General features: G+C 47.1%; 1 protein-coding gene and 1 long non-coding RNA gene across 3 annotated transcripts in view; one reads left to right on the forward strand and one right to left on the reverse strand.

The window, feature by feature from the left end:
• LOC139774540 (uncharacterized) overlaps positions 1–17,043 on the reverse strand; it is a 38,508-nt gene extending 21,465 nt beyond the window's left edge. Inside the window, exon 1 of the long non-coding RNA XR_011718604.1 lies at positions 16,929–17,043. This is a non-coding gene — a long non-coding RNA (uncharacterized lncRNA). The remainder of the gene's footprint in view (positions 1–16,928) is intronic.
• LOC139774521 (uncharacterized) overlaps positions 1–24,740 on the forward strand; it is a 144,203-nt gene that overhangs the window by 82,632 nt on the left and 36,831 nt on the right. The gene's annotated exons all lie outside the window — the stretch shown is intronic.

The following is a 24,740-nucleotide window of genomic DNA, read 5'->3' on the forward strand; positions in this document are numbered from 1 at the left end:
ATCGCGACCGATCGCGCGAATCGATTGACACGGCGACGTCAAAATTATAACGTATGCCCCTTAAATGCCCGGTGGAAAGTGTCACGTGTGATCGGCTGATTGTTATAATTAGCGCGCGTATTCCCGTTGGGCAGCGCGAATTTTTCACGGTGTGATTACCTCCGGTATAACGCCGGACAGTTCGGAACCACCGTGACCTTGGCCCGAAAGTCCGTCTCACCGGTTATATTTATCTGGCGGCGGTGGTGTGCGTTCGGTGTGTGAGAGAAACACGGGGCGGTAAAACCGACGGCGCCTTCGCGCGAGAGTCTTCCATTAATTTCAGACGTCTCGTAATTTTCCGGCGTATTCGCGAAGCGCGCGTATCGGATATCGAGTCTCTTGTTAAGATAGGTCGTAATGAATATTAATTGCAGCAGGCTATCCTTCGCGCCCGTGGCAGACGATCGCGATCTATAGGGAACGAAATTTGTGACAATTTAACGAAATCGCTCGAGGCTGTACGTCACGATTAGTCGTACAGTTCTCTCCCCAAATTGCGGTCGCCGCCGCGAGATCGTGTAACGGTGAACGCTCGTTTCGTGTCACGTGCGAACGTGAAGCTGAAGATGATGATGGATTAGGTACAGTGGCGGCCGCGATTTATTCTGACGCTAATATCCGCACGGCGAAATCGGCGCGCGAGAAATGCGAATCAATCAACGTAAATTGCGGGAAGACAAATGGCGTTTCACTCCTGTGGATGAAAATTCTTGTAGAACGCGCATGAACACAAGCATTGACCGAAGTATTGTCTGATAATAGCGATCTGTATCGCGTACGTGGATTGTCATAAGTTCTCGAATTAAATTAACACTCGTGTCGCGATATAAATATCCTTAATGATAAGTTAAGTTAGAGCTTTTACGAGTGATTCTTAAGTTACGACGATTCATAGTAAAATGTGTCGCGCTGAGCGCGACGGACAGTCGCAGCGCGCGGTGTCGTCATCGAGCGGAACAATCGGATCGTATCTCTCGCGTATGATAAAGACACATCCGGCAGACGACGAGGTCGCCGTCATACCCGCTTGTCGCGAACGTGAAAGAAAGGGGATTAGACAAACAGGATTTCGCGAAGCCCGATATAAGCGGCCGGACACGTGTTGCGGGCTCGCGTTGATTATTATCTCGATGAAAGCACTTATCGCGGTACTATTATTTCTCCGTGCAACATAGGCACGACGAATCGTCGACCATGTGAATCGCGGACGTATCGATCCGTCACTGTTACAGAAACGATAATTTACTGGTGGAGGAACGATGATCTTTCCCCTATGCCGGGGGTTAAAGCACGCGTGCTAACGAGCCACTTTTATCCCGCGCACGTGCAACACACGGTAATCCTGTCTCCATTGTTGTACGCACCACGGCGAGTACATTCATACGGGAATCTAATAATAGGGCAAGAGAACGGAGATCGACGGTATTGCTGATGGAGGGGCGAGGGCATGCCTACGGGATTTAATTACCTGCTGGGGTGAATAATTAAAAAAAGGAAGATTTATTTTGTGGCGACAGTCTTATTTATGATTAAAATTTTCGCATTTAATCATCCTCACAGTTTGCCTCCGCAGTTTTACAGTCTTTGGAAACGAGCTTTCAAAAGAGAGCGCGTTTGACGCGGTGAATGTATTGAGAATAATCCGGCGTTCTTAACCGTGCGTTTCCTCGTACAAAAGTTGAAGTTCAACGCAGCGTTGCATTCGTGTATTATTATTATCGCGCGGGCGTTCTTGAACGATGCTCTTCCTGAGCGCTTTATTGCAGATGGAAGATATACGGCCGCGGCCTCTACGCGCGGCAGTGAGTTTCGGACGTTCTTCGTTGACTTCCATTTAAATTCGTCATACCGTTTAAATACGTACACTTACTCCCGCGCGCAAACACCATTATCCTGTTTAATGGAGAAGCGGTGATCAAGATTTCCTTCTTCAGCAGGATCCCAAGAATCGTCGTCTTAAAAATGGAATTTTTAAGTCTACCCTTCGTTGTTATATAAATATATTATATATTCTAGGCAATTAATTATAAAATAAATGATATTTGCGCGTGCGGTCTGGAAATTTATCCAGAGTGTATTAACGAGTTGCGTTGGCGACTAATTGGAAGGTTAAAGGTCCTCGGCTCTATCGAGGACCTTTAACATATACACTTTAACAAAAACAACGTGAAAAAGAGAGAGACCGCGACGACAAATATGGCATTTTAGTAGCGATTTAATTAGAAATATCCACGTACTCGCTGGAGATGAGAAGCGTGATGAAAAGTGCATTTCAGCACGTACCCGCTCGCTCGCTCGCGCCCGATGCACACGCTCACGCGTTACGATCACGCTCGCTTGTATTCGGACCTGCACGCATCTCGATCAGTGGCTGGCCGACCATCCTACCCGAAAGACGTCTCGGAAGACCCTCGCGGTACGCCCCACGAAAATCGATCGGCGCGGTGGCGCTCTTCCCTCATCATCCGACCGGATGCCGAGGAACCGGTCGACCACTCTCGTTGCTCGTCTCGCGTCGGTATCGTCCAGTTCAGTGTCTCTCGAATAGTGTTAGAGCCGGAAGAGTTCGGTGTTTCGCGACGTGAGATTAAGATTTTCGCGAGGGGAACTTCTGTGACGTCTTACCTGCAAATTTCCGTCAAGTTATAGTATAGTAAATTAGTTCGTGCCTGGATCGAGGTATATAATCGATTTCCTTGACAAAGATGTCAGAAATTTAGTTTCCAAGTTATAAGCAATTGAAAAATTACATAAAAAATTAGAATTTAATAATATTCTATATAAAATCGTATAACGCCACGTATTTTAATTGAATCCAAATTAGAGTAGAAAATACTGATTTGGCCGATCGCTCGATCTCTTTTTTTCGAACGAGGCCGTTTGCAGCCAAGAATTTCGGAGTCAAAGACCTTCAGGTATAAAAATCATTATTGATCGATCGATCTATCCGTTCGCACGAGAGGTCAAAAGAGCGGCAGATAAGCATCCTGTTCTTCGTCATTCATGGAGGATCGGAAAACCTTCGAGGCAAAAGTGAAGGATCGTTAAAATGCGGATGAACGTCGGTGCATTCTCGTTTCACGGCTTCAAGAAGGTGAGAACGGCCAGCGTATTTCGGGTAACCGGCCTCCACATTTAATTTCCCGATCTAAATCGCCTCTACCCTGCGATTCCGAAGGATTCCGCCTAGATTCGTCCGTGTTGCCCGTCCGTTTTATCCTGGCGTCGAGCCAGCATTACTGGCCGCTTCGATATATCGCGGCGTGAATATTCGCTCTCTTTCGCTTCCGTGTGACAAAGTAGCGCGACGAAAACCAACCGCAAGAAAAAGATTCAACGGCAGTTTCTAATTTGAAACTGGTTACCTCACGAAAAGCGGCATTTTTGTCTATTTTTATCCGTGCTACACGTGAAAATAGGCGCCCGTATTTTATGACCAAAGACGGAGAATTATATTCCTCGGACGAGAGAGATGTTGTGTGTGTGAGATGAAAAATCATACCCAGCTCCCTTTCCGTGCTTCCTCTCTCGGAGACCGTCATTTATTTTATTAAAATTATATCCGTCGCGTCTATTAATATTTCGTTGGTGGCTATATAAATCTGCGCTTGTTTTTTTTAATTCGAAGACGCAACTCGCACCGTCACGCTCATACGTCATATTCTGTCATGAGAACAAAAGAAAGGTTAAAAAAAAGGTTTAAAACGCGTCGTCTAAAAATGTATCACTCGTAAGAATAACCCCTGACATTTTCGCGCGCGTTTAATGCTTTTGCCGAGATGTAGGGAGAGAAAATTAAAACACGGCAGCATGGGACGAGATTAAAAAATAGTAACTAACGCCGCGCCGGGGAGATAATGGATCTCCATCATTTCGTCGCGCGCGCGAAACACGCCCGCCTCATTTTCTCCGTGTATCGTCGACGTTCTCGCAGATTACCTGATGCCGCGATATTGGATTACGGTGGGGGACCGGCGAGGCTACACACAATGCCCCGTCGCGTCTGCCTTTAATTTAATATACGCGCCGGGGGAGAGTCTTCGGCGGAATCCAGGCGCATCAGTACCGAGTCGACCTTCCTTCGATGGCGAGACGAGTCCGGTTCCTCCTCGTGCGTTCCGTCTCCGCGACGGACGGGGCATATCGCGAAGGGACCACACACGCATCCCTCGAGCCGCGTGTCGCGCGCTGAGAAAGGCCGAGGAATCAGTCGGTCCTCTAATTAAAACCCGCTCAGAGCAGCTCCCATGCCTGAGGTTCTGTTTTCGTTGATTGAATGCTGCAAACGCTGTCTGCCGTCGCCGTTCGTAAGTCAAACTGATCCATTGACTTCTCTCGTTGTAGTTTTCTTTTCTTTTTTACTTTTTTTTTCTTCCACACGTAAGACTCAGCTCTCGGCGACAGTGAGAGAACTCTCGCGTGTGTGGGCGCGAAGTGTATCGAGAAAGGATATGCGCGCCTCGGAAGTGTCTTTCGCTTTCGTCTCGATTTTCGGACAATCCGCGTAGCAATGGAAAGCGGAATTTCGCGATTGATTTTAATCTCTTCGGCGTGTATCGGCTGCCATCGTTTTGTGTGCTGACAATGAGCGGAGATTTCGCTCGTTTATTACAATCGCGATTTTTCTAATCCGCGCGCGGCTTCGATTCCGCTGATACGGTGTAACAGAATATATCATATCGGTTTCTCGATTTATACCTGTGCCGTGTTTTACCGGGCGAGGATTTTTCCTTGCTAAGAAGGTTCCCCGAGGAGATTAATCGCTCGCGCGAGAAATTGCTTCGCCGGCCCGAGAAATTGCTCCGGCCGAATGAAATTCGCGCCGGTTGTATCCTTTTCGAAGCTGGCTTTTGATATCGTTGATATCGTAAATCAACATTTCGCTCTCTAACGCGTGACAGGCGCAGAGATCGGGCACCGGGTATCGAGAAGGAGAGCATTCTTGTCCGGTGGATATGTCAACGTGCTCCGTGATGCCGGTCTCCCTGCAAGACATTTTGGTAAATATCTGTATACCTTTTTCAATACTGCTTGGCCGCTTAAAAGCCTTGCAAACCATTCTCGATAGAATTCATCACTAACACAGCTGCTTGTAGCAAGTAACTTCGATATTTCCAAAATAATAAAATGCAATCCGCGGCAAATTATACGTTGCAGTGCTTCTGGTTTTTACTCAATACTGACCGTAAATTATTCTTTACCGTTTCGTCAAGTACAATTCCCGCAAAATGTTTCTGCGTCTGTCGTATTAATTGAGCGAGTCCATTGTGTGGCCTTTTACATTATATACGTACATTATGAATAACATTTCTTGAGAGAGAGAGAGAGAGAGAGAGAAAATTTTGAAATTTAATATTTCTTTTACAATAGGATAAATTGCTTTTAGTTTCTTAATAAGCTTCTTTTAGCTTAAAAGTTTAGCTTCCTTTTTCTTAGAAATAATCGTCTCAATTCATGAGACGCGCGTTTAACAAAGCATATAATGTATCCGAGTATACGTGTGCGCGTCGTTCTCTCTCATTGTCCGCCGTCCGAGGTTCCAGGTAATTGATGTTAACGTTTAATGAAATTCCGCGAACGAAAGAAAAGCACAAGAGGGCCGTATTGAACTTACGAACGCGCGATCGTTGCCTACCGGCCTTACGCTCAACCGGTTACACTGGTTTCGCGAGAAAAGAAGCTAAAAGGAACGCGCGCGAGATAGCCGCGCCGCACCCGGCACTGGGTGGGAGATGCATAAAAAGAGAACGCATTCGATAGCAGCTGCTCTTAAATTCACGAACACGCGTTACATCACGTTTAACTGGCCGCACAATATCGCAAAAATGGTTAATCGGATCTTTTTTGTCTCGCTCACGTGAAAGCTGCGTAACATTGTTACTCGGTCCCAAACCATTCACGTAATTGTTTCGACATTTCTCTGCGATTGGAAGGGATTATTTTGATGTTTAATCAAAAATATTGCTTTTCCTCCACGCATTAATCCGATCTACTAACTCGTCGTATAATTGATTGTTTGCAACATGAATTGTTTAATGCAGAGAACGATTTTATGTTTCGCTAATCGCGGCAGTGCTTTATTTAAAAGATCCATATTCAGATGTTGATATATTAGAAATTTATACACGTGCACGTAATAAATTTACATTTCGTCCGATTTTACGTTTTACCGTACTTGTCATTTGCAATTTTAATACAGGGAACATGTAAACGCAGAAAAAATATAAATGGCGAGAGAGACGGGTGCGAAATATATTTGCAATATACCGTGCATCTTCGCTTTTTTCCCGATATTTCACAGTTGACATTTTCCACTTAAAAAATCGTATCTGTTTTTCGCAAAATAAAGGTGCTTTGGCATTTTCACTTCGCGACGCGATATTTACATTGATCCCGACAAAAGGTCGAAAAGCTTTTCGAAATATTTCGTACGCTTGTGCTCTAACAAAAAAATATTTTTCACAATGCACCCCTCGACCTTTACTTTGTTCTCGGCTACGTCAAAAACGTATGATCCCTCATATCACGCGTGTTGTGCACGTGTCCCGCGAAACCATACCAGTTTCGTGGTTGAAATTATTATATCTGTGTCATCGGCTATAAATGCAAAGCGAGAGGTCTTCTCACGGTTAATTTCATTATGCTCTGACGATCCGCGCGAATCCTTTGTGTCTGTCTAATGTCATATTCGAAGAAATACGGGGTCTTGAATAGGAAATGGTAAAATTAATTACATGTTTCAATTAAATTTATTAAACCCGTATCATATGTCTTATATTCACTTACTTTTAATTTTTTTTTACTTTCGCAAAAAGTATCGAGTACCACAATTGCGGTGTTTAAGGTAAATCTGGTAAATGTACCAATGCTGGGACATTTAAGCCCTATTGTCTGGATACCTTTATCATTTTAGTTTTTAATTAAGTATTTTTAAATAAGTATAATGCGAATTAAAATCAAATAAAAAAAAAATAAATATAATACAAGAAAAATATTTTTATCTTTGATTCGTTGATTTTAATTTGCGTTATAACTTATTTAAGGACTTAAATGATGGAAATGTCTAGACAAGGTACGTGTCCAGGCACATTTACCTTAATAACGCAAATGCGCGAGTCTCGATACTCCATTAAAGTTAAACGTCCTTATTGTCGTCTCGAGGCCAGCAGCGCCCACGAATTTGCCCTAAACGCGGCGAGGCCGCGCGCGCTACATGTGGGGTCGGCAAACGTTTCTCGGTCGTTTACGGCGTCGACCTAAGCCGAGTGCGGCTTTCAGCCCCGATTTCAAGCACGAGACGAGGAACGTTCGCAATACCCGCTCGCGAATTCTCGAGCGAGAGTATTTTCGTTTCTGGCACGTCGCTGAGGCCTACATCGCGACGTCATGGGCCTCGCTGGCTTGTATTTGCACACACGTTATGTAACTTCGCGCCCTTAGTCGCGTGTGATCATGCTTGTTAAGCGATTTCGGCGAGCAAGTCGTTCGCGTAAGCGTTCTCAGGGACGAAATTTCTACGATTCAACGATTTTTGGCACGCGCTCTTCTGCCAACGCGCGACGTTTCCAATCTCTCATTGTTCGAATCGGTGTAATCCCCGAATAGTGCTCGCGATCTTGTGCTCGCCAAGATTGAATATTTATTTTCTTTCTTTTTATGGTTCGGTCGTATGTTTACGAAGCTGTTCCGGGGACGGCGCGCCAGCCAATGGCTCGCATGTGGTTGTCGAATACATCGAGTGAATTTTTTATATTGCTGCTGTACTATATTCTTGAACTGGGCCATGGCATACTAGGGAAACTGTCAGGTGTATCGCAAAAAGGATATTTTATTACGGTACGAGTTGCATATTACTTTTTGGCGAAAGAAAATCAGTTAGCGCGATTTGCGATATTTTCGTGATTCACGCGATGTCTTCTTGCATCAATATTTAAATGTCTGATATGAAGAATTATTTATTAATTGCTCAAATGATATACCGATAAAATTCAAATTTATTTTCCGAACAGAATTTTCAAAAACAATCAGATATCGCTAATGGACGCTGATTTTCCGCTCGATATTTCCCGCTTTGTCTTCGCATCGATAAACTGTCAGTGTCGGGAAACTCGGTGTTTGCCCGAGTGTTTGCGTATCCCAATTTGCCGGATGCTCGCTTTTGCCGGTCCACGAAAGGAGACGTACACACACTCCACTTACCGCAAATAAACGGCCGGCCGCTGCGCCGCGCCGTGCCGTGCCGTACTCCGGAGAGAAGACCGCGGCTGCGATTGCGTAAGTGCGCGATAGGCACGCACGGGAATGCGTGCGTGCACATATTCGCTCGCGGTTCCTCGTCACGGGCTTTAAATGCGACGAAGACCGATTGCGTAACGCGGTGTGTGGAGCGCGTTATATAGCCAGTACACCCGCGCTGTACCGGGATCGATCAGCTGATCGGGCAGCGAGAGCGAGCGGAGTTCCGCGACTTCGACGTCGATTTGTGCAGTGCATGCCGTGTAATTAATCCGCGAATCGATTCGGCCCTTGACAAAGCGGGTCAGCGTTATAGCGATCCATAACCGACAACGGCGGCGTTAATTGACATTGCGTGAATAAATATAAACGTTCTCGAGGGCTCGATCGATCGCGCACCGCCACTTTCGGACGGAAAGTAGGTCGATCTTTGGACGTAACGCGTGCACGCGTTGCAGATCGCCGGCTAAACATCGTCCGTCCGCAGTCTTTTCCGAGAGTGCATCGGGAGTGTCAGTTCATGCCTGCGTAACGACGTGAGATAAACATGTAAATCGACGCGATAACAATTCGTGCGAGTGATGAGATAGACTTACGTAATCGGACTACGAAGTGTATTAAATGAACTTCGCAGTACTTTCGCAATTCCTCGCATGTCGCGGGGAAAAACGTGATGGTCCACGTGATATGAAAATCTCACGCAATATCTCGCGCGCCACGAAACACGCGCTGTGCATTTCCACGATGCAGCTCGCGGCTCTGTATTTCAGCGGTGTATTAGAAAGCGCGGCGGTTTGAAACGGGTGTAGCGAATAACACACGTGTAAATTTCCACGCGCGTGCACGTGCCACATCGTCGGTCCCTCGCGTTGACCGAGACGCGTAAAATGCACGTCGAGTCAATTATATCGTTACGCGACCAGTTGCGTAACGTTATGCGTTTTTTCCACCACGAGTCAAAAACGAGGTCAAAAACGCACAAGTCAAAAACTTGATTTCCTTTCCAGTGGAGGGGGACCACGTCAAAATCTTGCAATTGAGTCGTATCGACGTCCCATTTCTCAAAAAAACAACAACGACGATAAATTAGTAGAAGATTTATTGAGGTCGGTTCATCTCGTTAGAACACTTAATCTCGAATCACCGATGTAATTAGCGCGCGCGCGTGATGAATCGCGCGCCTCTTTCTCGTGAGATAAGAGAGCGAAAGATTGATCTGCGCGGCGTGCACGTTTTTTCCCGGCGAAGTATGATTATCGATTATTCGATCATTGGAATTTACGGCTTGTGAGAAGCCGAGAACGGGGATAACCGACGAGACGTTGCAGCGTTACGCTGATAACATTAGGCGTCTTGAGAATAAGTTTATCGAGAGAGCAACATTTTTACGTCTCCGTCAACGATTTAGCGCAATTCGTTTTGTTACACGCGCCTGCCATTCGCGTGTTTAACGGCTTATGCTTACATTATCGATACATTCGCGAAACGTTGATAGACGCCGATCACTACGACATCGCTGTACGTCAAATTTCGATCGTTGAAACTGCACGATGAAGTTCCTGGTGAAATACTACGATTTCTTGAACGTCACGTTCTTCACGGTGAGACTTTAAAGCATAGTATATTTTCGTTATTACACTGAAAAAAAAATTGTTAATCCGAAAAAAATATTTAGTCCGATACGTTCAACTAAACATTTTAGTTAGTTAATTAAACATTAGTTGTCTCAACAATTTATTTAGTTTTTTAAATGAAGAATTAATTAATTCAACAAATGTTCAGTTAAACCAACTAAAATGTTTAGTTGAACGTATATAAATATTTTTTCGGATTAACAATTTTTTTTTAGTGTACGATGCCCAGAATGGGGAGCGAGATTTTTTTGCATCGGGGAGATCTAACTTGTGCTTTATTCTTTGACATTGTTTAACGTCTCGGAATATAATTTTTTCTCGATACCTCATCTCTGGGAGCTCCATTATCGAACGCATCGGAGAAAGAAAAGATTAATGATTCATCTTGGATCTTAATTGCGGAGATTGACGGCCGCGGTATATTCTCGATAATTGCATGCGCGAGAGTGCCTTATCGTGCGCCCGATAATGGACCGCTCGCGAAATCCGACGGCCTTTCAGATACGCGCATGAAAGAATGGCATTATTATGCGCGCATTTCGCAGTTTGCAGTAGCCGCGGCATAGCATCTGCCGCGGCGGTCGCGCGTTATCGCGCCATTTATCATTCGCTCTCGCTCGCCTCTTCTCCCGTTTGCTCTTATTCGTTGCCACGATAATTGGATTTCTCTGAAACGTATCGCGCGAAACTATATAGAAAAATTCGGCGACCTTTTACGCGGCGTTATCGGAATCCCGGGATACCCTCGTGAAACACGTCCATGTTTCTCTCTCCCGAGAAAGAACCTGTTCGGGACCTGTTATTCTTCAAGGGTTCGCATGTATGTGAGATAAAGGGTCGCGCGCATTGACATTTAAGCTTGTCGATTGGAAGCTAACGAGAGTACGCTGGTCTTATTAATTTCCGTAACCATATCCGTAGAAACGTCGGGACACACATCTCCGGCGGGACTTGGAATACTCTTCGAATTATTGTCGGCATAGCGCGAGACGATAAGAAACGATCGTCATTACAATACGCATGTTATCGAATGTCGATTGCTTCGGTGACTTGCGCGAAGAATCGCAAATCACTTCTGGCGACCGTACCGTCGACAACGTTAAGAATTTGTCTTTGTCGATGTCACGCTTGCTCTTTCGTTGAGTAAGAACTCGGAAGTTCATTAGCTCGCAACTATATCGGTGTCAGTGGTGCATTTGATGGCCAATTTTCCGCTGACGTTTTCGCTTGTAAACCTTTACGTGTAACACGGTTGCGTCACGCGATACTGTCGATGCGTTCGCGAATCGCTAAAATTGCGAGGTGATTCACCAGGTGGTTAGTGGGTCGAATGATTTCCCTGTTGATTTCGTAAGTGGGACTTCGCCGAAAACGATGCGAATTTTTCTGCGAATTCCGCGGACGGCGACCTTTCGTACGAAATGTTCTTGAAAGTTTCGCACGGCATCGTCCTGGTTTAATACGTCGTTTTCACCATCACGAACATTTTTATTGCTATATATGGACGCTTTATCACCAATCAGAATGAGATCATCTTGTATATTAATGATCTATCGATCGCGATCATTTGAGATACGCATTCTCCGATCTTTTTCCGTACAACTCGTTTTAGATGAGATATGAGTGATGTGACACACATTAATTTCTAATGTGTGTCATGTAATACATTAAAAAAGTAATACAAGTTTAATTACTTAAAACAGAGTGTTCGGTGAAAGTACGCGTGTTCGAAACGCAATAAAAGTGTGCTAGCATTCAGTTTTATATCTACTCAATTTAATTATTCGAGAAAAGAGTGATCTGAGAAGGATAATAAAAAAGCAGAGAGTATCTCTAGTGGATGTCTTACATTCGTATAATGAAGGAGAACTTATTTCGCTTTTATTAATTATTTAGAGCGGATAAATATTGCGATCCTGCTCGCTCGCGCATTCGCGATGATTCCTTTCGTTTCCATCCAGTATCGCGATTGCCTTCACGCCGCGAAATTTAGCGAAGTGAGATGGCTAATTCTCCGTAACAGGATGACAAAGAGCAACCACAAAAGCCCAATGGACTTTATCAGCGCGCCGTAGAATGCATCGACATGTCGACGTAATTTGTCAGTCGTTGCACTTGCGTCTTTATTGGCGCGTTCCTTCGTTTAAGTCGCTCGTCCGATGCACCCGACACGTGAAATGATCTTGAAAAGTGACGCGCGTTCACCCGTCGACGCAGGAACTTCAAATTCAAATCAAAACGCGGTTAAAAACGTTGCTTATAAAAATCCGAATTTATTATTTTATATTTCCCGTTATTACGATATTGTAATTTCACGTAAAAGGGGCTTCTTACAATTAATATAAGACGTACATATTAAAATATTACGTGTAATTCTAATCCTTGTATTATTCTGACTTGCAGGTGAGTAGGCGATCCAAAGAACACGCGACAGAAGAGAAGGGAAGGGTGAGTCAATTTGAGTTGTCGCTAGAAATCGTAATCGGTCGTCTACCGTGGCCGATGATTAGTCGCGGTGAGAAATTGGCGCTGAGAACCGCTAACCCGTGGCTCCCGCCACAAGTCGGGCTTCCACCCACGTGGCCGGAACTTGTCGATACAAGTCCGTTCGATTAGCATGCATGTCGCGTTACATCGAACAGGAAGGGCCGTTTAATAACACGGCGGAGTCCGCATCCGTCCCGCCTCGGGTGTCCGGATACGCGTACGACCGCGGATATTTTTGCGATGCATTCTATTGCAACGTGGCCGCGAACGACGACGAGCGACACGACGCGACGTTGCGGCGTGTTCTTAACGGCCACTTAAATATGCACGAAGAGAAACTGACTGTCGATGCTAATGTACGTACGTATGTTATAAGCTGATGAACACGTAAATCTTGTTATCGAGGTTTATTGCGCGAGAGGAGAAATCCCCAAAGTGTGTCCGCGCGTGCGTTTTCACTAACAAGCCTCTTCAGAAATGATCTTGCCTTATTGGAGATTGCTATCCCGACCTTGCACTCGCGCCAGAGTAAAAAGTATTTCAAGTTAACTCAAGTTATCCCCCTCCTCGAGTAAATAATCTACGAGTTTCTCATGTTCCAGTTATTTTCGTGCGCCGGGGTTTCTGTTGCTTATTGACTCTTAAACATCGAACAATCTTATAAAACTTTTCTTCTTACCATAATACGAACTTGAACTCGCTGAAGTAATCTCGCTTCAATTTGCAACGCAGATGGGGTCATAGAATCTCATACTAAGTGAGAAATTAATCAAAGTGCAACGGGAATACAGCAATCGTTTTTTCACAACGATATTATCGTCCGAATAAGATATACGGAAATATAATGATTATGCAAATTTGTGAAAATGACGACGTTAAAGTATACATGAGATACGCGATAGAAAATGGGGGCGGGAATGTGTGTCCGAAGATCTTTGCGGTCGTGCATTAAACATTTATCAAACGAAAGTGCAAAAATGGTGTCCTTAGAATCGGAGTTGGCGCATCAAAAGCCACGCAGAGCCTTCATCAATTATATAAGGAAGTAGGTCAGAAAAATCCACGGTTAATTTCGAATCGTGTATATGTGTGAGCGGACCTTGATCACGCTGGTAAATATGCGCATTCTTTTAACTCAGGATTCCCCCTAGCGAATTAAATATTCAACGCTAATTGAGTTGATTTCACCGAGTTGTTCGTCTCTTGGAACCGACAGCCGAACGGTTCGCCGTACGGTTCGCAGTCCGTCGACCGCGAGATTTCCGCGAAAGTACCTTGTACGCGAATGCAAATTCCGTGTATGCGTGTGTGCGTGTACATGACGCACGTTAGTTTTGACGGCCGGACTATCCCGCGGTAGTATCAAGGCGAGATTACTGACCGGCACTAAAATCTCTAAATTCACTAAATACACCGATCGACAAGTTTGCTAATTGAATGACGACGTGTTTGATCAGCCATGTTTAAGATTCAACGAGATAGCCTCGTTAAATCGTCTCGTCGAAGGTGTCTCGTTAAATGACGACGGTGACTCGCTAATACCCACTTCCTTACTTTCTCCATTTCTAATTGTCACGGCCGTTAAACAACGGTACGCGTAAATTTCTTCAATTACGCGCGTGTGTCCGCCGCTGCCGTGATTCCGTTTACTCGCGCGGTGGCGCGAGCACCACTTTCGCAACTAAACAGATCTAGGCGAGAGATGATTCGGTAGCGAGGAGCTATAATATGAAAAGTACATCCTGCTTTACTTCTCGAAAGGCACGGTGATTAGACTCGATTTTCGTTCTGTACGACGAAAATACTTCGAGTTAACCATACTTGGAAATTCGGATAATGAGACCTGTCGACAGGGAGTCGTGGGGACGCAGCAGAAATTGCTATCATCTGGATATCGTCGAGATGTTATCTGAACATCGTTAATTAACGAGGACTAATGGCACCGTGACCTGAGTAAGTCGGGCCCGCATATACCTGGAATAGCGGAGTAGAAACAGGTCGCCCTTACCGAGAATAATTTCGCGACTGTTGGTCTCTCGCGAATGCATTAATTACTCGCCCAGAGACTGACTTAAGCTCGGGATATACTGGTTTGCTCGAAGCGTGACTAACAAGAACCCGTCGAGTCGACGGTCAACAAACAGGACATAGTTCGAGGTTCAGTCAGGAAATTATTCACGCATACGAATATTCCAAATGTTAAGTTACTATTATTATTGTTACAATTGACGTATGAAAGGAATAGACTATTGGAAATCAATGATAATCAATCTCGGCGAGATTAGAATAAAAGTGGAGCTTGGGAAGATCTTTTTTCCAGTTTTTTTTCTTTCCGCAAAAAGCGAAAAATTGTTTTGGATTTCATTCTGGTTATCCTGACAGGATTTCGTTGCGATTTTTCCTCACGTTCGCTCACCGTCGGCCGCACTTGTTCGTCGACGATTTAACGAGCGTGTTGCGTTTTACAACTAAGCCGCATTCTGAATAGCAAGTCGCGTGCTCGCCCCGTCCGTTCATATAAATCCTTTAGTTAGTTGCAAATTCACGCTGATTGGACGTACCGTCCAATGGGATTATGCAGCCTTGGCGCTTAATGGAATTTACAAGTTTAAACTGACGAGAGATGCCGCGTATATACTATTTACATATACCGTCTCTCCACGTGTCCGCCTTGTTTGTTACCGCTACTATATGGTTTCTCGATTATTTTCCACGTGCGCCCCTTCTCTGTTCTCGCGAGAGGGAGTGTTCGCCGTCGCGCCGTGACAGATTCAAGGTCGATGACGAATCACATTTTCTTGCCCCGATGATTTCTGCGCGGCACGCATAACGTACGTGTTTTTCATGGACCGCTGGAATGGAAAATATAAGTGCAAAAAGACTCGCAATTTACTCCGCAGCGAACGATAAACCCTCGACGCGGGGTTAACGGCTTAAAAGTGGCGGCCCATTGATAACAAGGCCGTTGTCGGAACGTATCGGCGGGCGATGAATCATCGACCCGCTTTCGCGCATAATAGGACGAAGTCCGCGAATCGCGTTGCATTATTACCGCTATACAACACAAGGGTGGCGGTAAACGTGGGCGAGCGCCAACGATTTGCGAACTCAACACGCGCGGGCGTGCGCGGATGGAGAATTAATTGCCCGCGAATGAAAGCTCCGCGTTTTGTTACAATCGCGTCGTGAATTAAGCTCGACTTCGTCCGCGCGTGCCGGCGCGTTTCAACAGAGACCATTTCCCGTCTCCGTTCAGCACGTTCAACGCTTCGTTAAATCCAGAACGCATCGTGCTGCGTAGACCGATAAATAAAATGAAGAATAAACAAAAGAATTATATCTCATTCCTTGTGCGCGCGCAACGGGCACGGGGTTCAGCGCGTCGCTAATTAACGCTCGTCCTCGGTCGAGCTGAGTTTTTAGTTGAATTTATGACACGGAGCCGTTAAAGCATTCGTGAGAAAGAGAGAAGTATGAGAGAACCCCTGAGAATCGACACGATATTCCGTTGGCGGCTGTGCAAGCGGAATAATCGCAATAGCACCGTACGGCGCGATATCGGACCCGAGAGGGCCGCGGAGGGGAAAGAAGGACACAGTCGAATGAGATTCTCCTCTGGTGGTCTCGCGCGGCTCGTCTGCGCGCGTTGCATTTTGAGAACCTGCGAGCGAATCTCTCGAGTGGGCGCTAAACATGTTTACTTACTCGGTGCACCGACACGAAGCGCATATACGTACGCAGAGGTCCACAGGTACCGTCGGTCGTCACACTTTCGCAAGTCGAGGAGAACGCGTTTTTAAAGTCGGCGCGCGGCTTTTTACGCGGACGAGGCCTTCGACCGCGCAACTTTTTCCGCGCGCGCACGCTCGCAAAGTACCCGGAGTAAGTACTCGCCTACGTCTCGCGTATAGAGAATCCCCCGCGCGAAACGCACGTAACGAGGCAATAATGATAGCGGTAATAATGATAGGGCATTTACTCTCGCGACGTGGGATTAATAATAATAATCATTACGACGAGACGTCGCCGCGAATTATTCTCGCGTTCAAGTACGAGGAAAATAATCATCGCCTCTCGGTCTGCGCGCGGTCTTTTGATTAATCGATTTCCTTTCGTCGACTCGAGTCGCGCGACGATCAATCACTTTCGAGCGACCGGCGCGACAGGATCATCGGGATCGAACTGCACGCGTCGCTTCCGACAAAATCAGGCCTTTCAAGGATAAGGCGCGTCATTGAGCGGCTATTTTTACATCCGTACGATTAATGCCGGCGCGGACTCGCGGACGCCACGCCGACGCGACGCTTTGTTGTGGTCGATTCGCAGACAGCAGCGGAAGGGCAACGCCGCTTTGATCACCCTTTATGACCAGCAAGGTGTTAAATCCTTTCTCGGAAAGGTTGACGCGTTTATGACGGAGGGACCGTTTTGCGTCAGGCACGCGTCGCTGACGACAAGCGCACATCCGCGCGCATTGCCGTCGGTTCATTCATGAGAGCGCGCTTCCTCGAGCACCCACACACCTCTCACCTCGTCGCCGTGGCAACGCGACGTTATTTTCATTCATACACGTCGCGTCTCACGCACGCCAGAGATTCCTTACGCACGTGAGTCATACGCGCGGCGTCCGGTGTTACGGAACGAGCGCACGGCGGGTAGTCGACTGTCGATCGTCGTCGAGATCGCGGGCCGTTAAAGCGTCGCGCGAGCTTACGCCAGACGTAACCCACTTCGGTCGAGGCACGCGATATCAATCGGACGATAAAGCGAGAAGGAGAGACGAGCGAGAAACGAATGAAGTTCTACGAGTGGCAGTACCGCGCTGAGATTTGGCTCGGGGTAGGAAGGGCGCGAGACAAGTGCTTCCAGGCAAGTATTATCCCGTGATATCGTCGGAAATGTAGGTCACTCGAGATTAATGCGAGTGACGGACGTTACGTCCGTTTGGAAAAGTTCCTTTCCGAACTTTCTCTCGTCGTTACCTCGGGAACGTTCTTACCGTTATCTTACCCGTACGGTACAGAGATTATCTTAAAATAACGATGAACGGACAAGGGACCGACGACGGTGGAGAGGAAGGGGCTGAAAGTCGCGACTACGAAGCCGCGGGGTGGGAGATAAAATCGTGTTTCGCGCAAAGGACAGCCGGCGCGAAAGATCGCGCGACGTGTAACGCGACAGGCATGCTTTCAGAGCGGAATTAAAATTCCGGTGTTCACAGATAGGCTTTCTTAATGCGCGACCTGTGTGAGTCATTGCCTCCGCTGACTGGACAGAAGTCGGCGGCACCTAACGCACCGTTAAGGCCCTTGCACAATGCTCGGCAACGGGCAATAGGAACAGAATTTCCGACGCGTTGGATTTCTATTTTCTATTGCCTGTATCTGACCAATCACAATGATTTGGTTTTACATGGCGCTTTTAGTGATTGGTCAGGTACAGGCAATAGAGAATGGAAATCCAACGCGTCGGAAATTCTGTTCCTATTGCCTATTGCTATTACCTGGCATTGTGCAAGGGCCTTTACGCTAGTCACGAGCGAGCGAGCGAGCGGAGCGGAGCGGACCGGACTACTCATGCTACACTCTTACAATTAGCAATCGGCGCGCGGGATCGGCGGGTTTCTTTCTTCGTGTATGTCCTAATGACGTTCGAGCAAGTCCTTGTCTTTTTCCTCGTCCAAGTCATATCTCGTGTCCGGGTACAATCGCTTATCTCGCGGGGAACCGATTAGGCGACCGAGTTACTTTTCCTCACAGTGATTCGCGATCCTACCGTGTTCATTCCGCGGCGCGGCAACCTCCTTTATATTTTATATACAACATTCATTAATCCCCCGACAACTCTCTCTCCGATGTCCATTATAAGAAACGTATATCTGTTCTTTTTTTATTTGCAATCTGAAAATATCGGATCTCCAGAGATACTCGGCAGTGCTGTTTTGGTTCACGGAAATATGTCCGGAGGCGTTATTTAAATCGTTTAAAGGGAAACGCAGAGAAGGATGTATCAGACCGCTCCTCGAACGTCAGTTTTGATAAAACGCTCACGGTTTTTCCGAGTTAATTATCGACGCCAACACAGGAGCGCGGCATCGCGAAGCTCGTGCAGATTATTAATGAGCAAGGAAGTAACGCGAGCTTGATGAACAATCTCCATTTTGATGCACTCGCGTTTCACGATTTGCGTATACTTCGTTGAAAGAATATTTTAAAGTAAAGCAAAGCTCCTGCTCTTTTTTATTGTCAAATAGCTCGTGCATGCGTATGACTAGAGTTGCGTGAATAATGCGACATAATCGAGTGAGTAATGTCAGGTGAATAATCATTACGAACCGCAATAGGCGCAACTCCCCTCCCCCGCTAGATAATGTTTTTCCTCCAATTTGTGACGATGAATCAGACATTAATTCGACTAGAATCGCTTCTCACCCATCCGCGTCCGGCTTTCGTTCCGTCGATCGTTGCGCTCGGTAGCCCACGGCATTAAATTCCGAACGGTGGTTCGAACGGTGCGTCGAATTAGTGTAAAAATCACGGGCGTTCGGGCGCCGCCGCCGGTTAGATCGTTAGCGAGGTTACGACAAAGAGCTCGAACGTGAGCTCGGACTATTCGGCGGAGTACTATTCACCCGCGGCCGCTCCAGGTCGCGTTTCTGCATCGGGAAACGAACGCAAACGCAGAACAAGGCAGAGAAGGAATGACAGAGCGGCTCGTGAGTGCTTGCGCCTGCCGGGGCGCAATAATAATGGAATTCCAGTCGTTATCCGTTTTACGCGAATTCGCGGAAACATAAAGTGTGCCAAGCATCTCGCGAGAGCTAGGCCTCGGACGTGTATCTCGCCCGCGGAAATCTCGTGTCTCTTTTTTTTCCCGTCCACGCGAACACGCGCGCGCCGGCGGACACGGCTAGGTTCGCGCGAACTTTCGACTTTTAGGCACTTTTTCCGATAGTTCGTAGCAAGTGTCGAAAGCAAAAATTGCCTCGTTTTCCCGCGAGTTGCCGTAACACCTCGAACGGAGCGGAAAATTAGCACTTGCGAGCGCGGGTAACACTCGCCTCCAGGAAGTATTACGACAACTTGCAACGTGAGCGAGTCGACTTTACGACTCGGAAGCTGAAGGACGAAGATATTATATCTATATATAAATCTATAAAAGTTCATATATATTAAATCGTGAAGAAACGGTTCGCGGATATAAGCCGCGTGCAGAGGCCGACAATGTAAAGTGGTACACGATATTGTTTTGAGGGAACGGTTGTATACGCCCGTAATTGTATTTCCATATACTCCGCACACGTAGCTGCACTCACGGTGCAATTTCGATTTTTACGAACTCCGACATGGCACGTCCGCCCGTTTACCGTCGCGCGATTATTATGGAACGCGCCGTCCGCTATTACTAAACAAAACGCACGCAGGGACCGAAGGAGATAGAGAGAACATTACCGTCCGCTGGAATACCTCTTTGCCCTGCGGAATTATCAGGATCACGGTCGTCACGTAAGCCATAGTACTTCCGAGAGAGCGAATTGAGGATTAAACGCGACTACAAATTCGTATCGGTTTTCAGCTGGCTGCGTCCTTCCCCGAAATTCCTTGGCGCGCAAATAAATAGACAACGATAGATCCGTCTTACCGTAATGTATGATAATACGATGCGCCAGAAAGTGATGCATGGGATATAAATAAATCAAGAGAGAAAGCGGCTCCTTTTCTTGTTTTACGAGCGCGGCTGGATTATCGGAAAGAATATCGCCCGAAACGAGTACACGTGCCCGTTCTCCTTTTCTTCTTCTTTTTTTCCTAATCATTGCTTGGACAAACGGATTTGCTTAGACGGAGAAATGAGAAATACACGAGTCTTTCTCGGACGGCTGTATCCGCTTCGTGATATGATAGATCCGAATGTATTCTATGAATCGCTTTAAGGCTTTTTCGTCAGTTGGAAAGATATAATATGCAAACGCGTATGTTTTCCTTATCGAGAGGGTGTTCCGAAAAAAAGGAATTTTATTCGTGTAAAGTCGCTGATAATATAATTTTTGCGAGATGTTTCGCGAGGCATACGATTCTGTATGCGTATTCTGTATTCTGGATGCGCTAAAATAATATTTATACATTGTAATGCGTTACGATCCGAAACAGAGATAATTTGGACATTAGGAAATTTCTACTGACGTTCGATACTGCTGGCACTGTGCGATAACGACGCGCTTCCCCGAAACATTTCGTTATCTGTATTCCGGAAAACTACTAACGAAATGCGAAATCGCGGTCACGCCGAAGCGAACGTACGTTTTGCACCTGCATCTGACGCGCACGGCGCGAGATTTCGTTTTCAGGTAAATACCGCGTCGTTATTGAGTCAGCGTCCCTCTCACTTTCGTGACGCGGTATGATCTCTTGTGATGAATCACGCCGTCTTTTTCACTGTTGCTGCTCCAGCGAGACGCGACTACCGCTGTGTGCCTTTCGACGCGATTTGCATTGGCATCCGTCTCTGCGCGAATTAATTATTTAGCGCGTGAGTTGGATTCGTCCCGACGCGACGGATTATTCATTATTCGCGAGGCGAGATCGTTGGAAATTTTTAATTACGTGGAACCTGACTTTCTACCACTTCGGGAATATACGCTTTACATTGTCTGATACCAGGAATATATATCAGCGAGTAGAGAGAATTGATACGGATCACAAAGTTAGATCTGAAACCGAACGGACGCACTTATCGATTCGTAACGCGAGCGCGCGAAGATAAAGGAAATCCCGGAATGCAATTTGGAGTTCGTGGAAGCGGAGTACACTCATATCACGTTTCTGATAATGAATCAGTGCCGGTAGCCCCGCGAAACGTAATTGCGCAGGTGAGGTCACTCACTGCCATTTTATCTGAGCGGACAGAGGTATCCGCTCGCGTGCGTTTCGCTTTTCCTCGACGACAACGACGACGACGTCGCAAAAGCCGCTCGCCCACAGCGCGATTACGGTTAGAAGCCTTTTCGCAGAATCGGGTCAGGCAGCTGTCGCGTACACCTCGGCCTCGGCACGATCCCGTCCCCTCTCCCCCGTCCGTTTCTTCGTTTACGATGGCACAACAAAGACCCGCGGTCACGTGTACACGGCGAACACCCACGCGAGCGCGAGCGCGCACACCCTCGTAAATGCACCGTTCGCGCCGTATATAATAGGCCCGGCGCGATCTTCCATTGTCCACTTACGGTCAAAGTCTCTCGTCGTAAGCGCCCAGTCGGATAAAAGCGCGGGCCGCGGAGAGAAGGAGAGCGGACTAGGCGGCCCGAGGGGACAAGGAAGAAGTCGCGTATGACGACACTTCTCCGGGGCCCAATGTCATCGGGGCCGCTATGCTTCCGCGAATTTATGCGATTATTATGCCGGCGGCTGGCTGGCGAACGACGGGACCATCATCAAGACCCGCCGAGACTCTAGGCGGGCCCCAACATCGCGACAGCGCTGAGGTCCGTTATAAACCGTTGTTATTACGTGATCGGACAAGCGGATTGGGCATTCGTCTCGTCGATAGGATATTCCTCTCGATTGTGACGCAAAAACGTATGGAATTTTTTACGTTTTTTTTATAGAAATGATTGCGTGGCGTTAATACGCGGACTGTTGCTACGCGAATAAATTAAAGTGCCGCGTAAAATAAGTATTGATAGATCTAAATTCACACACAAAGCGGCATAATGGAACCGAGAGAACTAAATCTAACTGCCTAGAGCGGCGTGAATTTACGGGCAGCTTTCTCATTATCAACAAGTGTCTAACTGGGAATCCCCCGAAAGACGCTAAATGAGGTGTCAATTCGCTGGCGCTTGACCCTGCTCGAGGGTTAAAGGCCGCGGCAACACCACTTGCGTAACTGGCAGCCGGCAACAACGGAGCACGAAATCGAGATAAGAATCGCGAGACATGCGCTCGTAACATCGACGCGAAAAACTTGCTCACCTGCTGCTGCTGCTGCTACTGCGACAGCGGCGTGACAAAGATCTGTCCTCACGCGATCGAGAAATCTGCGGTTTTCATCCGGTGCGGCCTCGCCGAGGTAACGCGAAGCGTCTTAGCCGCTGGACATTACCTTGACAAGTTGATCCTGACCGCAGCGGTGGTACAGTTACGATGTAGCTATTATACATCTGAAATGTCGCTTCCGGTTTCCTGCACTTTGTTTTGTCTTTATTTCATCTAAAACTCCTTCCTCCCCGCGCGCGTGTGTGTTCTTTAATTATTAATGTATGAAATATAATTTTTAAATTATTGGAAATAATTTTACATATTTACACATCTGTTTGGCATATATGTGATTTTTATTTGTTCAATATATTTTTCGGAATAACGTGAGAATATTCTTCCTGCTCAAAGAACGCGGAGCTCAAGGTTTTACGGGCGCATTCGCCTCGCGTTTCATTGACGCTCGGGAACCAGGCGGAAGTGAGTCGCCGCGCAAATCCGCAATTTCCACACGTCAGTTCGCAGGGAATAACGGCAGATAAGAGTGAAAGTAAATCAGGAGACTTTTTGCTCGCGCGATGCGCAACCGGTCGATTATTTTATTTATTTTGCACCGTGTGCTCCTCACGCGGCGAGATAGTCGCGGCATGAAGGATACTCACTCTCGCGATAGTTATAAATCATACAGAGAGAGGTCACGGTGCAATAGAAACCCTGGAAACTGTATATCGCGCAACCGGCGGCGATACCGATACGTTTCTTTGCGTTTCGTTCGATCGGAGAATTTATGACGTTCGGTTTATGATGTTTACACCGCCTGAGATAGCTGGTCTTTGTTTGACGTGTTAAACTTAAACACCGCCGTCTGTTGTCTCAAGTGTCATTTCTCACGCATACCGATTCCTCCGAAATTATGTGTACTCCTGCTAAGACGTGATTTATCGCGTCCCCTATTATCGGCTTTTACAGAAAATTACGCAAAAACGCTCAAAGCCTTTCCCACGTTTCCTATGAAAAAAAAGGCCTCATTATCTCGGCAAATACACCCTTTTCCATTCATCGATTCAATTTTCTCTCTCTCTCGCGCGCACGCACGCAGACATGCGCGGCCAGGCGTGCTCGCGGTAAATCCATATACGCACACACGGACACCGGTGAAGCAGCTGTTCCACACGCGTGGTCCACGACACGCGTGTGCGTGCGCTCTCTCGACGGCGGCGATTGGCGCTCGGCGCCGCGACGGCTGGACGGTGGGGATAAGGAAATGCGCACGGGTGGGACGGGACGGTGGCCACGATTCCCGCACACGGGGCACCGTGTTGTGAGTGAGTGAAAACCAGTCAGTCAGTCAGTCACTCAGTCAAGCGGCAGAGCGAGCACGCCGCGCGGTGGCTCGCCCACGAGCTCTTCTCCTCGCCCTTCGCACTCGGGGAAAACGAGAGAAAACGTGTGTGCGCGCGCGGCGAAAACGCGGCGAGAGACCGAGGTTGCTCCTGGTGTCGCGCGATCCCGAAAAATTCCACTGCCGTGACACTGCCCTTTCTTTTTATACTGCCCCGGTACGTCGTTTCCCTCGCGTATCGTAGAATCCCGCTCAACCCGCGATCGACGTTCAAATACCGTGATTTTCGCCTGGTCCATGCCAATGAACGTCTCCCGTATTATCAGTGCGGTGATCGACAGTCGGCGCAGTAGTAGTAGCAGCAGTAATAGTCCATTCCACGTGACACAAGTGCGAAGCAGCATCCGCGAAGATGCCCAGCCAAACCACCACGATCTTGCTCAAGTGCTCCATGGTGGATGTGCCCGCGCTCAACCACGTGAAGCTCAAATCTCTCTATGCAGTAAGTAGTGCGGGTGCTGGGTGCTTCGATAGGCAGCCCAAGGGACGTAACGGTATGCCAGGACGACGTCGTCTGGTCGATCTCGCGGGATCGATGCCGCGATGATGCCGTGAGAAGATCGAGTCCAGGCTATCTCGTGGTAACATGTACGTAGGGATCCCCCTAAGCACGTGTTGCGCACAGCGTTCGTTTGTAAATTTTTTAATCGGTTTATTCAACTCGCGACTCCTCCGAGAGAGAAAGAGACCAGGAGGATCGATATACATGACAATACCGAGCGTAATACTTTAACGCTCGTTTCATACATTTTATTCTAATTCTAATGACTAGCCGGATGTTATTGTGTCGGTGCTAAAACGCAGTTCCGCTGACCGAGTTCTTTTGTCAGTCGACTAAAAGTCTTTGTGGTGCCGGTCGAGTGTATAAATACCCAGCTTTCGCGAGTTGACCTCTGCTTGGTCTACACTCTACGCGGATTTTTACTCACTCACGATACACGCGTATAAACAGACGTGAGCACGTGT

This window comes from Temnothorax nylanderi, unplaced genomic scaffold (genome assembly GCF_030848795.1).
Source record: "Temnothorax nylanderi isolate EJ_2023f unplaced genomic scaffold, tnyl_v1.0 TNYL_tig0082_pilon, whole genome shotgun sequence".
Classification (NCBI taxonomy): domain Eukaryota; kingdom Metazoa; phylum Arthropoda; class Insecta; order Hymenoptera; family Formicidae; genus Temnothorax; species Temnothorax nylanderi.